The sequence below is a fragment of the Ochotona princeps genome, chromosome 3, assembly GCF_030435755.1.
Source record: "Ochotona princeps isolate mOchPri1 chromosome 3, mOchPri1.hap1, whole genome shotgun sequence".
NCBI classification, from domain to species: domain Eukaryota; kingdom Metazoa; phylum Chordata; class Mammalia; order Lagomorpha; family Ochotonidae; genus Ochotona; species Ochotona princeps.
The window spans coordinates 46,709,985-46,723,284 of record NC_080834.1 but is presented as its reverse complement, the minus strand read 5'-3'; the positions used below and the strand labels follow the sequence as shown (position 1 = coordinate 46,723,284).

Below are 13,300 nucleotides of genomic sequence, written 5' to 3'. Positions count from 1 at the left end.
AAGATAAATAAATGTTAAAATCCTGTCCTTAAGAAGTTAAAAGAAAAAAAATAGATATTCATCTTGAGTGCTGGGTGCTATGCATTTTAGCGTCTATTTGGGCAGAGCAATGGGCAATGTGTGGCAATAATGATTCCAGGCAATAATGATTCCTCAACATCGGTTGAGGCCAATGTTGTTCATTTGTATTTGTCTTATATACACTTTGTAGCCTTTGTGTGGGACTGGTTTCAGTATGGCCTCAGTACACTCTGTCTCTTCACTCTGCTCATGCAGGTAATTATCTAGGATGTCCTTCCCATTTCTGATTATTAACTAAATTATATTGAGAATGTATGGAGATGAGTAAATATTTTATGAAGAACTTTTGAAATATCCTGTTGTCCACAAGGTTTTATTAAAACCAGGTCTCAGTGTGTGTCAGAAACTACCTGGGTTGGAGTGCTAGCTGTAATTTCTTGATTGTGCTTATGCTCTGAAAACTTCCCCACTGTTTGGCATACCTTAGGGTCACAGATTTAATTATGCCCCACCAGACCATTAGCTTCTTGAAAGCTGGTCGTTTTCTTATTACTTAGAGTTGTTTTTGCCATGTTTCAACAGAGCTTAATTAGTAAGCATGAGCAGTCTTTACCAAAAAAGAACAAGACATGGTGGGAGAAAATAAATTAAGCAGAAAAAGGAAAATGCATGAAAGTTTACTTTGCTCTTGAAAGAATCAGGTAATATGATTTTCAGAAGAGATTTTTTATCATTCTTTGAGATAAATCAAACTTGGGGTGACTGTGGTCCTGTTTGGCACATGATTTAGGCAGAAAAATTGCATGCACACAGGCATCTGAATTCCAAAGTTTAGAAATTAGGAAATGGAAATCAATTCCATGCACAGCTCACAGAGGTTAAAATTAGAAACTGTATATGTCGCATCAACTGGCTATTATTGCTAACACATTATTTAAAATACAATAAATTTAGAACCTAGTTTCTGTTTCTACCTGGCCACATCATGGAAGCTCATCAGAATCATGTGGCTATTTATTTGAGCATAAAGATATGGTATCATTATCTTTAAAAGGTTTCAAAATTTAGCTCAGGGAGGCTGATTTGCAAATCTAGGGGATGTAAGAGGTTCACAGGGCCAAGAAGTGTGATCCTGACAGTGTCTCTGACTCTGTATCAACTGGATTCTAGAGGTAAGGATTGCAACTGCTTCCTTTAGGTAGGAATTAGAGAAGGTATGCCTGACACCATAGCCTAATGGCTAAAATCTCACCTTGCACACCAAGGTACAATATGGGTGCCAGTTCATGTCTCGGCTGCTCCACTTCCCATCTAGCTCCCTGATTGTTGCCTGGAAAGTCTACAGAGTGGCCCAAAACTTTTGGACTCTGCACGCATTGGAAGGCTCCAAAAAAAACACCCTTGCTTCTGGCTTTGAAATCAGCTAAGCTCTAGCTGCTACAGCCACATGGGGAGTGAAGCAGAAGATGCAAGCTCATTCTGCTGTTAAGTCTGCCTTCCCAAGACAAAAATAATCTAAAAATAATCAAAAAGATGAAAGGCCCGAAGTGAACCCACATACATACAGCAAACTAATGTTTGACAAGAGAACTTTTCTACCTGCTGTCCCTTTGCTTTGTTGAAGATCTAGGAGCATAAAAGTATTTTTTTTTCCCTGTAAAATATGAGTCTAATGCTACAGAAAAGCTCCACTTAGGCTACTGGATCCTTCATTGATCTGGACCCTGTCTGGCTTCATTGCAAGTGGTTATCCTTCTGGGAACTTGCATGTGCAAATCTGAACTAGATTCCAACTCCTTAGTTTGATATACAGTAGCAGCTCTCAGGTCAAAAGACCACCAGCTATCATCATTCCTTTCTAGGCTTCTCTGGTAGCTCTGTTCTTAGATGGAACCTAACAAAGTATTCATGGCAGAAACCAGAGGATTTTGATTGGCTATCTCGTGGTCCTTTGAGAGAAACACTAAAGCACCTTGACAAACAGCGTTTGCTTTTGACAGGTACATATATGCCTTGATCCCTAGGATAAGACTCTACTCTCGTTAGTAGTCTCAGATCTTGGAAAGCTACTCAGAACACAAAGACTAGGCCATTTCTTCAGATCATAAGCAATGGGAAATACAGCATACTGAGGTCCTAAGGGCATTATTTCAACACCAAAATTGTGGCAGGATATTCTGCTTGAACTGTCACCCCCATCACTTGACATTTGATTCCTTGACAATGAATCTCAGGGCCAGTGGAGGGCTCACTTATAATGATAAACCCTGCTGATTCTGGATGATGTACATGCAGGTTTTGCTGATTAGTCTGAGAGGGCAGACCTGCTTATGCTCTCCAAAAGAGGCACAGGTAGCGTATTTCTTCAAGGATGAATAAAAACCACTAGACTTAATTTGTTTAAGAGCTCTTGCACTTAAAACTCATGTCCTGGAGAAACGAATCAATCCCAGAGGAGAAAAATGCTAAAACACTAGCAGCCCTAGTTAGCATTGCTGGCCCTGTAGAAGATTCACACTTGCATCAATTTCTGCTAAAACACATCCGTCAGAAAAGTTGGCCAAAGTAACAGACTTCAGTGCTGACAAAGGAATCCAGATAATCCTCTGGAAGATTGTGCATGAGCTCAGCAGATGAGGGTGAAGATGATTAAATAGTGACACGGAAGATTTCTGCATAGATTTGTGGACGCTTTCCTTAACTTTGCTTGCATAGCTTATGTTAGTAACACTTTTAGCACTCCTGTTTTCCACTGAAAGCTGGGAATGGTTTAGATAGGGTCCATGATCCCTAGTTAGAGACAACATATGAATGATGCTTTCTTTGGGCTAATCATCAATTTTTTTTCCTGCTCACACGAGGTTTAATATCTGAAAGTTTCCAAATAGACCACACACAGCAGGTTTTGCCTGATTTAGTCCTTTGTATGAATTTTCATATTTCCAAAAGGGCTGTTAATTAACTACTCAATTTCTCTTTTGTTCATATGCTCATGTTTGGGACCCTGGTCTCACTGCATTATTTTGTTCTGAACTAAGGTAAGGTTGTCATAACCTTGGCTCTATTGTGCCTAGCTTTCCTTTTCTTAGGAGTGGTAAGAAAGTTCTACTGCTTGCTCCTTTGTCTATATAGACATTAGCAATAGAGCCTGAATTATTTGTTACAAAATGTTCTGGGATTATTACAGCGTCAGCCTTATCTACAGACTAGTTCTCTCCAGATTTGTTTTCATAAAGTTTCCTATTCTTTTTGCTCAACCTTTTTTTTTTTTTTTTTTCTGAATGCTAGTCTTCATTTTAATTCCTGCTTTCCCAAAGGTACTGGCCTTGGTAGCAAGTCCTGGAGAAGCTGCTGCTGCTGGTGATGCCATATCTGCAGCTGTTCTTGGTTCAGAAAATGGTGCTTGTGTTGATGTTGAGCTGTGCCTGGCCATGCTTCTCCTTCACTGAGTGCTGGGACTTCCTGGCCGAGGTTACAGGCAGGATCTGAGACTACTTCTGGGGCCTCACTCAGTGTATTTCTTAACATTGCATTTAAGCTCAAAGTCCCATACCTTAAGAAAAGTGGCCATTCCCTGTAGTTTTAAGCAGCAACGTTTTCTCTCAGTTTTACCTATTTATTTTTCAAAATTGTATGCATATTTTTATCCTTCCAGATTAATTCTCACGTCTAATAGCAGTGCTTCAACTCATCTATGAAGATTTGCATTTGTGCCTATCTCATGTAAATAGAATCATATGATAACTTAAAAAATGTCTGAGTGGCCTCTACCTTTGCATATTGCTTACCCAGGTCCATTCACATTGTTCCATGCATCACTGCTTCAATAGTTTTTTTTGTTGATTAATAATAAAGCATGTCTATTATTTTTCAACAGTCATTTGATACAAACTTAGGTCATTCCCAGTTTTTTTTTTCAGTTACTGTAAATACTACTGTTATTTGCATTCATGTGCAATTTTTTTTAATTGACATAACTTTTATTTTTCATAAGTGTCTACCTAGAAATTGAATTGAAAGCCACTTACAAAATGACTGTTATGTTACATTCCTACCAGCCATATATGAGAGTTTTTTATACGTCACTTCATATATATTTCATTTTTAAATATTTATTTTTTTTCAGTTGGAAAGCGAAATATACAGAGGTGAAGAGACAGAGAAGAAAATTGTCCATTCACTGATTCACTCCCCAAGTAGCTGCAATGGCTACAGCTAAGCCAATCCGAAGCCAGGAGCCTGGAGCCTCTTTCAGGTCTCTCATGCAGGTGCAGGTTCCTAAGGCTTTGTGTCATTCTGCACTGCTTTCCCAGGCCACAAGCAGGGAGTTGGTTGGATAGCAGGGCAGCCAAGATTAGAACTGGCATCCATATGGGACCTCAGTGCGTGTAGGGCAAGGACCCCAGCAACCAGGCCACTGTGTAGGACCCAATATATATTTCTGTTTTCTGCCATTTTATTATAGCCAAGTAAATACAAAGCAGAACCACATACAGATGTTGGTTTGTGTTTCCTTAGTTTCTAATGGTACTGAGACTTTGGGTGTTCTAAGGCACATGTTCAGGAAAAGGGACTGGAATCAGACAGGCTAGGTCTAGAACAAATGTGCATATGGGATGCCAGCATGGCAGTCAGTGGTTTTGTTGTTGCCATTGCCTCACTGCCCACTTGTATGTTTTTATTTAGTTATTTATTAAGCCATAAGAGACATTTAAAGACTCTGAAAGCCGACTCTCACCCAATAAATGATTTTCACATATTTTTGCCAATTCTTGTTGTTGTCTTTTTCGTGTTCTTAGTAGTTTAATCTGTAGAAAATCGTTTTATATTCTGATGTCACCCAACAATTATCTCACTTATTTTAGGGGGTGTGGAAGTTTTCTATAAATGTTTCATGTTGTCTTCTGAAAGCTCTTTAATTATGATTGCTTATATCTTTGTTAATTTTATGTAAATATTGCTTATTTTCATCTCTATCCCAGCTAGTTGTGTTTTCCTACATAATTTTAGGTGACCTATCATTGAAGATTGTGTTCCACCCTGTCCTCCATGAGCCAGAGAGATTACAACCCTTCATTGTTGGATACTTACACACACATATATATTATTTGGATCTTGAAGTAATTATTTTATAATTTAGACTTTTCTCTAATTTGACAAAAGCATGTTGCTCAAAAGTCTGTCCTTTTTCTTCTAAAATAGCACAGACTCAGGCATACACAGCCTTTGAGACTGCCCTGGATTCAGGTGCTTTTATGTTTAAGTTCTTGGTTTCAGTATAGATATTTAGTAGCTCATTTTTGAAAGTTTTGCAAGTAGTCATCATTAAGAGTGATGTGTCTGTTAGTCTTCTGTCCTGTGTAACTGGGTCAGTGCGCAGCATGGGGACTACCTGAACTTTGTCTCTAATCCTTCTCTGATCTCTCTTGAGTCATGCAACTAAGTGCATGTGTAGTTTTTTGTGTTGAAGACTGGAAGTCTCTTTCCTTATTAAAGTGACTACTTGACTGCCTTACCAGGATGAATGAACAATCTCCTTCCTATTAGCTATTTTCCACCAGCAGCCACTAATTTTGATAATGTCCTGGGGCTTGAAGCATTTCGCACTGAACTCTGCAAAAGACAGTTTCCTCAACCAGGGCTTGAGGTCTCGTTATCCTAAAGTCTTCTGTCTCCCTTAGTAAGAATTTTGTGTGCTGAACATAAGTTGGTGGCGAGATTCTGCATTCACAGAGTGACAAAGTTGGTTCACAGAGACATAATCTGTGATTTCTGAACAAGATGAAATAGATTGATTGCAGATTTATTATTCTCAACATGTCGAACTAGGGATTAAGTTATTGGTCTCATTGAGAGTTGAAAGGGAATAGCTGGTTTTTAATACACCATATGACTGAAAAAGCTCTGTAATGTGGATTTAAGGCAAGAAAGCAGAATAAAAGAGAAAGGTACTTCCACTGCACTGGCTGGAATAACAGCCTAAACTATGAGCCTTGTTCCCTTGGACTTCTCAGGTGCACTTCCTGAAATACACAATGTGGACAGTGTAGGTGTTGGGTCATTTTAATTTTTTTCTTAGATTTTCCAAAGTAAAATGACTAAGGAGGGAGTACCCACGCAGTAGTACTTAATGATATTTTAATTTTTGATTGTAGAAAATATTATACATTTTTTCTACCCATTCACTCAGAAACTCACAGCTTTTAGAGGTTAAGTTATGAAACACAAATATGGATAGATCTTAATATAAAATTTTGTATTTTTAAAAAAATAAGTCGTGTTTATGTGCCGCATTAGGTAATTGAGTGTGAAATAGTTCATTCACCCAGCATAATATTACCCACCAATATACTTAATTAGCGACAATCCCTAGGACTCAGAAAACAAATTCCCATATGTGTTCAAAATGACAATATGATCCAGAGCCAAGATATTAATTAATTAATTAATGTGTCAACTAATGAATTGTTAAAGTCAAGTGAAAGGGAATGATACATAACTCACTTAATACAGCATTTACCCAGGAATAGGCATCCCTTCCAACTGGTACCCATTTGATTCTACACCTTTAGAATTAATCTTTCTTATGTCTCAGTTTTTCTGGAAGAAAAAATGGATAATGTACAAATAAAATTTTGGAAGTAATTAATTGATTGAATGAATGAAAATAAATGATAACTACAACTGATTCATATCAACTATTAAGTATGATTTGACAAATATGTATATATAAGCATTAATATTAATATATATATAAGCATTATATGTTATATGTTTATATGTCATAAATTTTAGATTAGATTAAAAATATTAGCTCATGCATTTTCTAAACTGTATTTGTATTTATTTGAAAGTAAGAACTTCTTCATCCATTATTTCATTCTCCAACAGCTCACAGTAGCTGTGGTAGGCCATACTGAAGCCAAGATCCAGGGCCTCAACTCAAATTTACTACATCAGTGTATAGACTCAAGCAATTGAGTTACAATCTGCTGTCTTCTAGGATGCACTTTAGCAAGAAGATTAATGGAAAGGAGAGGCAAAGACTATCCCTGGCACTCCAACAAGGGATGTGTTTGTCCCAAGTGGTGGCCTAATAAGAAATTCAAAACATCTAAATGTATTCTGTAACTTAATTTGTGTGGCACATTCTCAAATGATCATATGACATCATATGGCATGTTTATTTCACCAAAGCAGAAGTTTCCACAACCAATGGAAAGGGAAAGGGTTTTAAAGATCTCTGTTGGCTTCAAGGAAAAAGGAAGACAATGGTTCTGATGATCCCCAGTGACTGGCTGCTTGTGACCAAAGTTATGGTTCACACAACAGCACATGAGGCTGACAAATGCCTACAATTTTTTAGTTATTTGAAGTGTGTCTGTGCTGCTGATCAATTTTAGAACCAGATTATTTATATTTTCATCATTACATTTCAGAGCTTGACAAGATATAGAAATAATCTAAAACATTACATCATTTTGAATATAATTACTGTGGAAGATATAAATATAAAGAGAATAATGTGAGTTAGTATACATCTCAGTTTACCTGTTATATCTGCAATGTCATTTGTCAAACATGCTTTATTTAAACTCAAGAAGTTGCTTAGTGCTTTTGATAGAAATTGCCAACATATTCTCATAGCTCACTGATGTAATTGTGTTTGCATCATGACCTGTGTGGTGGATTCACATTCAACAAGATATTTCACTGTCAGAAGCTAAAAATTACAGGGACAATGGGACAGTACTGATATCATCATGTCTAAGAATCAACAGGATTTATTACCGGAAATGTATTTCCAATTATTGCAGAAAAAACATAGTCAGTTTTTTTTTTGCCACAATGTTTTTGTAATTTATTGCATTTCATCTTTTTCACTAATTACAATCTTGCTTTTGACTTGCTTACAGTGACAAAATACATAATTTATTTTCTCAACAGTAAAGACTGACAAGGCTTTCAAATCTTTTGTTAAAAAAGCGGCACTCAATTGAAAATACTCAGTTTAACTACTTCTGAGAAAGGCCAGACAGCAAGTATAATAGAGGACATAAAAATGCATAAAAGCCATGCAATTCACAAGTGATTAATGATAATGGAAATATAGATAAGACATTTGGTGATAAATACACAACTGAGTTTAGAAAATACAACAAAGATTAATTAGATTAAACAGTTATAAACAATGCGCATGTAAAATAGATACCAAAAATAACAGATTTTGATATTACGCTTGCATTGCTGAAAGCATAAATTGTTACATAAATGGAGAAACTGGGATGATTTAAGTACTTTTGAAGCAGAAAACTCATTTAGCTATTTTATGAGATAAAGACACTCACTGTAAATCATCCCCATGTTTGTATGAGGGCAAAATAAATTGCCTTGATAAAATCAAACTGATTTAAAGTACACTTCTTTAATACCATTGGGTAAATCTCAACTGTCTGGATCAAGGATAAAGCAAATTTCTTTCTTGCATGCAAGTGCAAACATGCACAATTACGCAACGCAGATCCATGCAAGACTAAACCTGGTGAATTCTTCTGAAAGGCAAATGCATATATGCAGTGTCATACACGTATTTTTTCTCTTTGGAATTTGTAACTCGTATTTATTTTTTATCCTTTCCTTATAACAAAGTATAACATCCAGAAAGTTCTGAGTTATACTAGGTATCTAAATAGAAGTCTAAATTTCACACTGACAGTTTGATGAGATTTGAAATGCTAGGAAGTATATTTCATAATGAAACAGATATTGCAGGTCCTAATGTGAATGTCATCTTATTTTTGAATTTTCAGGTCTGTAAAATACTTGGAGCAGTTCTATTACTGAAGGGTAGTTATAGCTCAGAGAATTAAGTGAGTTTCCAAATTTACGAAACCAGCAAATAACAAAACTGACAAGCAAGTTCTTTGAAATCTGAAGTTCAGGGCAAATTATAATTCCCCTATGTTAAAGTTATTCTTGAACACATGAAGTTAAGGTGACTATATAGAATGTAGTAGTATTATAATTACTTTTTAAAGTTTTTTTGTGATACATATTTTTCTCTCTCTCTCTCTTTTTTTTTTTTTTTTTTGTATTTTAAAAGATGGTTGCATAGGGTTAGAGAGAAATGGGTGTGATCATTGCTTCCAAACTCTATTTGTTCTTCTCATTTTGGGGGGAGAGGCCATACCCAGCTTCCCAACCATCCCAGTACCCGAGGATGGGGAAAGGCTACCCCGTATCACCCAGGGTCACAATGTGGTGCATGTTCTGAGGGTTCTGCTCAGGTGAATGTGATAGTTCTGAAATGCTGTCAATCCCACTGATCTATGGATGAGGAATCCCTTGCAATGTCCATTGGCTGACACAGTCGACCTTATAGTCTCCATTCTCCCAGGTATTTGCTGTCATCATTTTACTGGAGTTGTTTTCCATAGATTCAGTTCTCCATTCTCAGCTATGATACCAGATGTCCTCTGCATGCCTCAGTGGGCTACATGTCCTCCAAGTGCACCACAGTCTGCCATCTAGCACACCATCTTCTACACTAAGGAGGACCAGTTCTCTTATGTGGGTTCACGGACCTGAGTCATGCAACCTGAGCCAAGCCTGAACCCTCACCTGGGATTCATGGATCCAGAACCACCACTGAAGTGGGCACAAGGCCTTTGGGCCATGCAACCTAGGACCCGCTAGAACCCCATCCCTGGGGCTGACGGACACAGAACCTACAATGCAGGAAGGCCCAGTGACCCATGGAGACTCCAACTAAAGTGGAGGTGTGGGAGAGAAGAATGCTTATTGCCAGGGGACAGCATGATGGCTCAATCGGCTAATCCTTTGACTATAAGAGCTGACATTCCATATAGGCATAGGTTTATGTCCTGGCTGCTCCGCTTCTGATCTAGTTTCCTACTTCTGAAATGGGAAAACAGTGAAGGATGGCCCAAACCCTTGGGCCCCTGCACCTGTGTGGAACACCCAAAGAAAGTTCCTGGCTTCTGGATCTGATCCAGCTCTTCTCTAGCCATTGTGTCTGTTTCGGGGAGTGAACCAGTGGGTAGAAGATCTCTCTCTCTCTCTCTCTCTCTCTTTCTCTCTCTCTCTCTCTCTCTCTCTCTCTCTCTCCACTCTCTGTAAATCTGGATTTCCAATAAATATAAAACAAAATTAATCTAAAAATTAGAAAAAAGAATACTGATTGCCTGATTTGGCCAATTTGTGTACTATTTGCTGTATTGAAACATTATGTTCCATCGGAAAGAAAGCATTAGAAATTGATTTAAAAATTTTAAAAGTAATCAACAATTATTTCTAGATAATATTAAACAGTAATTTGAAAACTGAATTTTTCAGAATACAATTGAAAAGCTTTCTCTATCGCTGAATTTCATCTACGGGCCTGTTAGTGCTCCTGCAGCGCCTTGGTTCCCCCTCCTTTGTTTTGGGGGCCAGAATTCTGAGTTTCCCTTCCCATTTTCCCATGTCAGCTAACATTTCTCCTGCCTTCTGATAATGCATATCTGAGTGAGCCTGGGAGAGCAGGAGAAACCCATGAAGTCAGGGTGTTCTTTTCCAGAAGACACATCTTAAGAAAACAAAGCTCACCTGAATTCCACTTCTAAAAGGAGATCTGGACTTCAGGGCCCCAGCATCACTCTTCCCTCTCTCCCTGTCTTTGCAAGCCATGCTGACAATGTTCTTTAATAGTCACATCAGCAGTTTCTATGTGATTAAAGAATGTTAACTTGGGAAGCAGTGAAGGATGGCTCAAAATCTTGGGACCCTGCACCTATGTGGGACACTCAGAGAAGGCTCCCAGTTTCTCGTATTACATTTCCTTCGATTTAAACTTTGACATTTTGTTTTAAGTTACACTATTCCAAATATTTTATTTATTTTATTTTTGATGATGTTTACATAGTTGATTAGAGTGGCAAGGGTTGCGGGTTTGGAGAAAGTAGGTGAGACCATTGTTTCCACAACTGTGGGAAGTGGGTAGGCAAGTGGAAAAGCCTTTTGCAGCTTCTAACTGCCTGGGGATGGGGAACAACCACCTGATGTCATCCCAGGGTCCTTGATGTGGCGTATGAACAGAGGGTTCTGCTTAAGTGGTTTCAATGGTTCTGAAATGCTGTCTGTCTCACAGATCTAAGGATGAGGAAATCCTTTCAAGGTCCATTGGCAGACAGAGTCCACCTTAAAGACTCCATTTGCACAGATGTTTGTTGGTTACGCTTGGTTGGAATAGTTGACCAATTTGTTCTGCCCTCCTTCCATTGTTTTGGTATCAGACATCCTGTGCAGGCCCCAATGGGCTGCCATATCTTCCATGTGTATCTAGGCATGCCATCTACCTTTCAGGCTAAGCCACTGAGGAGGCCAGGTTCTGACACATTCACTCCATGGTCAGACCACAGATCCTGTAATTTTCCCCATGATTGGAATTCAGAGTCCAGTGGTTCTTGAGAGGATCCCCAAAGAAACCTCATTTTAAGTAATCCAAGACCTGACTCTATTATGTGTTGCCTAGTACAGAGTCTAGCTCAGTCTGTGACCATATCAGCCTATGCACACTGGTCATATCAATTACTGGGTCAGTCTGTCTCCAGCCTTGTTTCTTACATAACCAGTGGATATTATGGTCCAGACCAATCCTATGATGTGTCCATCACACAATCAGCCCTCCTGTATGCCAGTGGGAACTGCTGTCTGATTGGAGCAGCACTCAGTAATCCCCACCAGGTCCACCCCAACCATGGCTCACGTGCAGGAGACTGGTGCAGCTTGTCCCACATTCCATTCAGCTCTCATACACATCAATGGATATTGAAGCTGGCTCAACCCTGCTGACCCCACTAATCTGCCCACACTCATGCCAGCGGTGCCACCATCTATCTAGTCCCCTTCCTGCCCCCTGGTTCAGAGCCTTGGTTCTCATGCTCCCCAGGTTGGAGTTGCAAACCATCAATGCAGTACCCACATTTTCTTTCTAAGACTACACCCATTCCGAGATCTTGTGTTCTCCAGGTTGGTCTGCAGTTCAGTTTCACAGGATTTGTCCACACTCCCAACATTTGCCAGATGATGATGCTACAAAGCCAACCGACCTGTAATTACTCTGGCTCATGCACGTACCAGTGAATACTGCCAGTTATCCCAGCCAGGTTTTCGCCATAACCCAGTTCACATGCAAACCACAAGTGTTGTAGCCCTGCCTCATCTGGTCTGCCCCAGGTCCCAGTTCTCATGCTCACCAGTAGGAGCAGTGGCCCAGCAGGGCAGCCACCAGCAGCCCACCTACCAGGTTGAACCCTGACTCCTTCCAAGTCTCAAGTGTGCTGATGGTTGTTTAGTCTGGTCTGACATGGTCCACATCACTTGGCATTTGCAAGAGAGTGCTATAGCCTGGCTCATCCAAGTCTGTCCCAGCTTCAGCTCATGCTGATCGTAGCTTCTGCCTAGCCTGGTCCAGCCAACCGCTTCTCCCATCCCTAATGTGAACTGGAAGGTGTTGTGGTCTACCTGTTGTATTTTGTACCCCATCCTGATTCTCAGATATGCCAGTGGGTGTTACAAACTGGCCCAGCCTGGACTGTCTCTAGACCTGACCCCCAGCCCATCTTACACCCATCCTGGCTCTCATGAGCACCACTGGGTGCCAGATTCTAGCTCCGTCTGGCACACGCTACACCCAGTCAAAACCTATGCCAAGTCACACTGTAATCATGTCCAATCCAGATCTCTGCCCTCCCGTGCTGGCCCTCATTCTTACCAGTGAGAACCACAACATGACTGGCATATCCCCTTAGCTCCCCAAGGTGGCCTGTTCCTAGCCAGAGATCATTCACATGCCAGTAATTGCTCTGACCCATCTCCGTTATTGGCATTTGCCATTGGATGCTGTAGCCTGTCCTGTCCTGACCCGCCCAGCGTTCCAACTCTCGGTGGTTTGTTGGTGCTGCAGCCTGTCCCTGCCCAGTTTGCTCCCAGTAGTTGTGATAGCCCAGCCCAGCCCAGCGTATCCCATGCGCTAGCCTGGTTCCTGCACATTCCAGTGTGCTCAAGTTCCCCAGCCCTGACCAATCTCCCCATCTCCCCCAGAACCAACCCATATACTTGCTGATAGGTGGAGCTACTTTGACTGACCTGACAACCACCCAGGCCTAAATCACTACATTCCTCCACATGATTTTCCCAAGTTACCCCCCATCAGGCCCATTCCCAGACCCAGATCTCACATGTGCATGTGGGCGCTAGGCCCTTATCCTGCATAGAC

General features: G+C 40.0%; 1 pseudogene; it reads right to left on the bottom strand.

Annotated features, from left to right (window-relative positions):
* Positions 1-1,730: 1,730 nt before the first annotated feature.
* LOC118758878 (FMR1-interacting protein NUFIP2-like) lies at positions 1,731-10,710 on the bottom strand (annotated as a pseudogene).
* Positions 10,711-13,300: the final 2,590 nt, after the last annotated feature.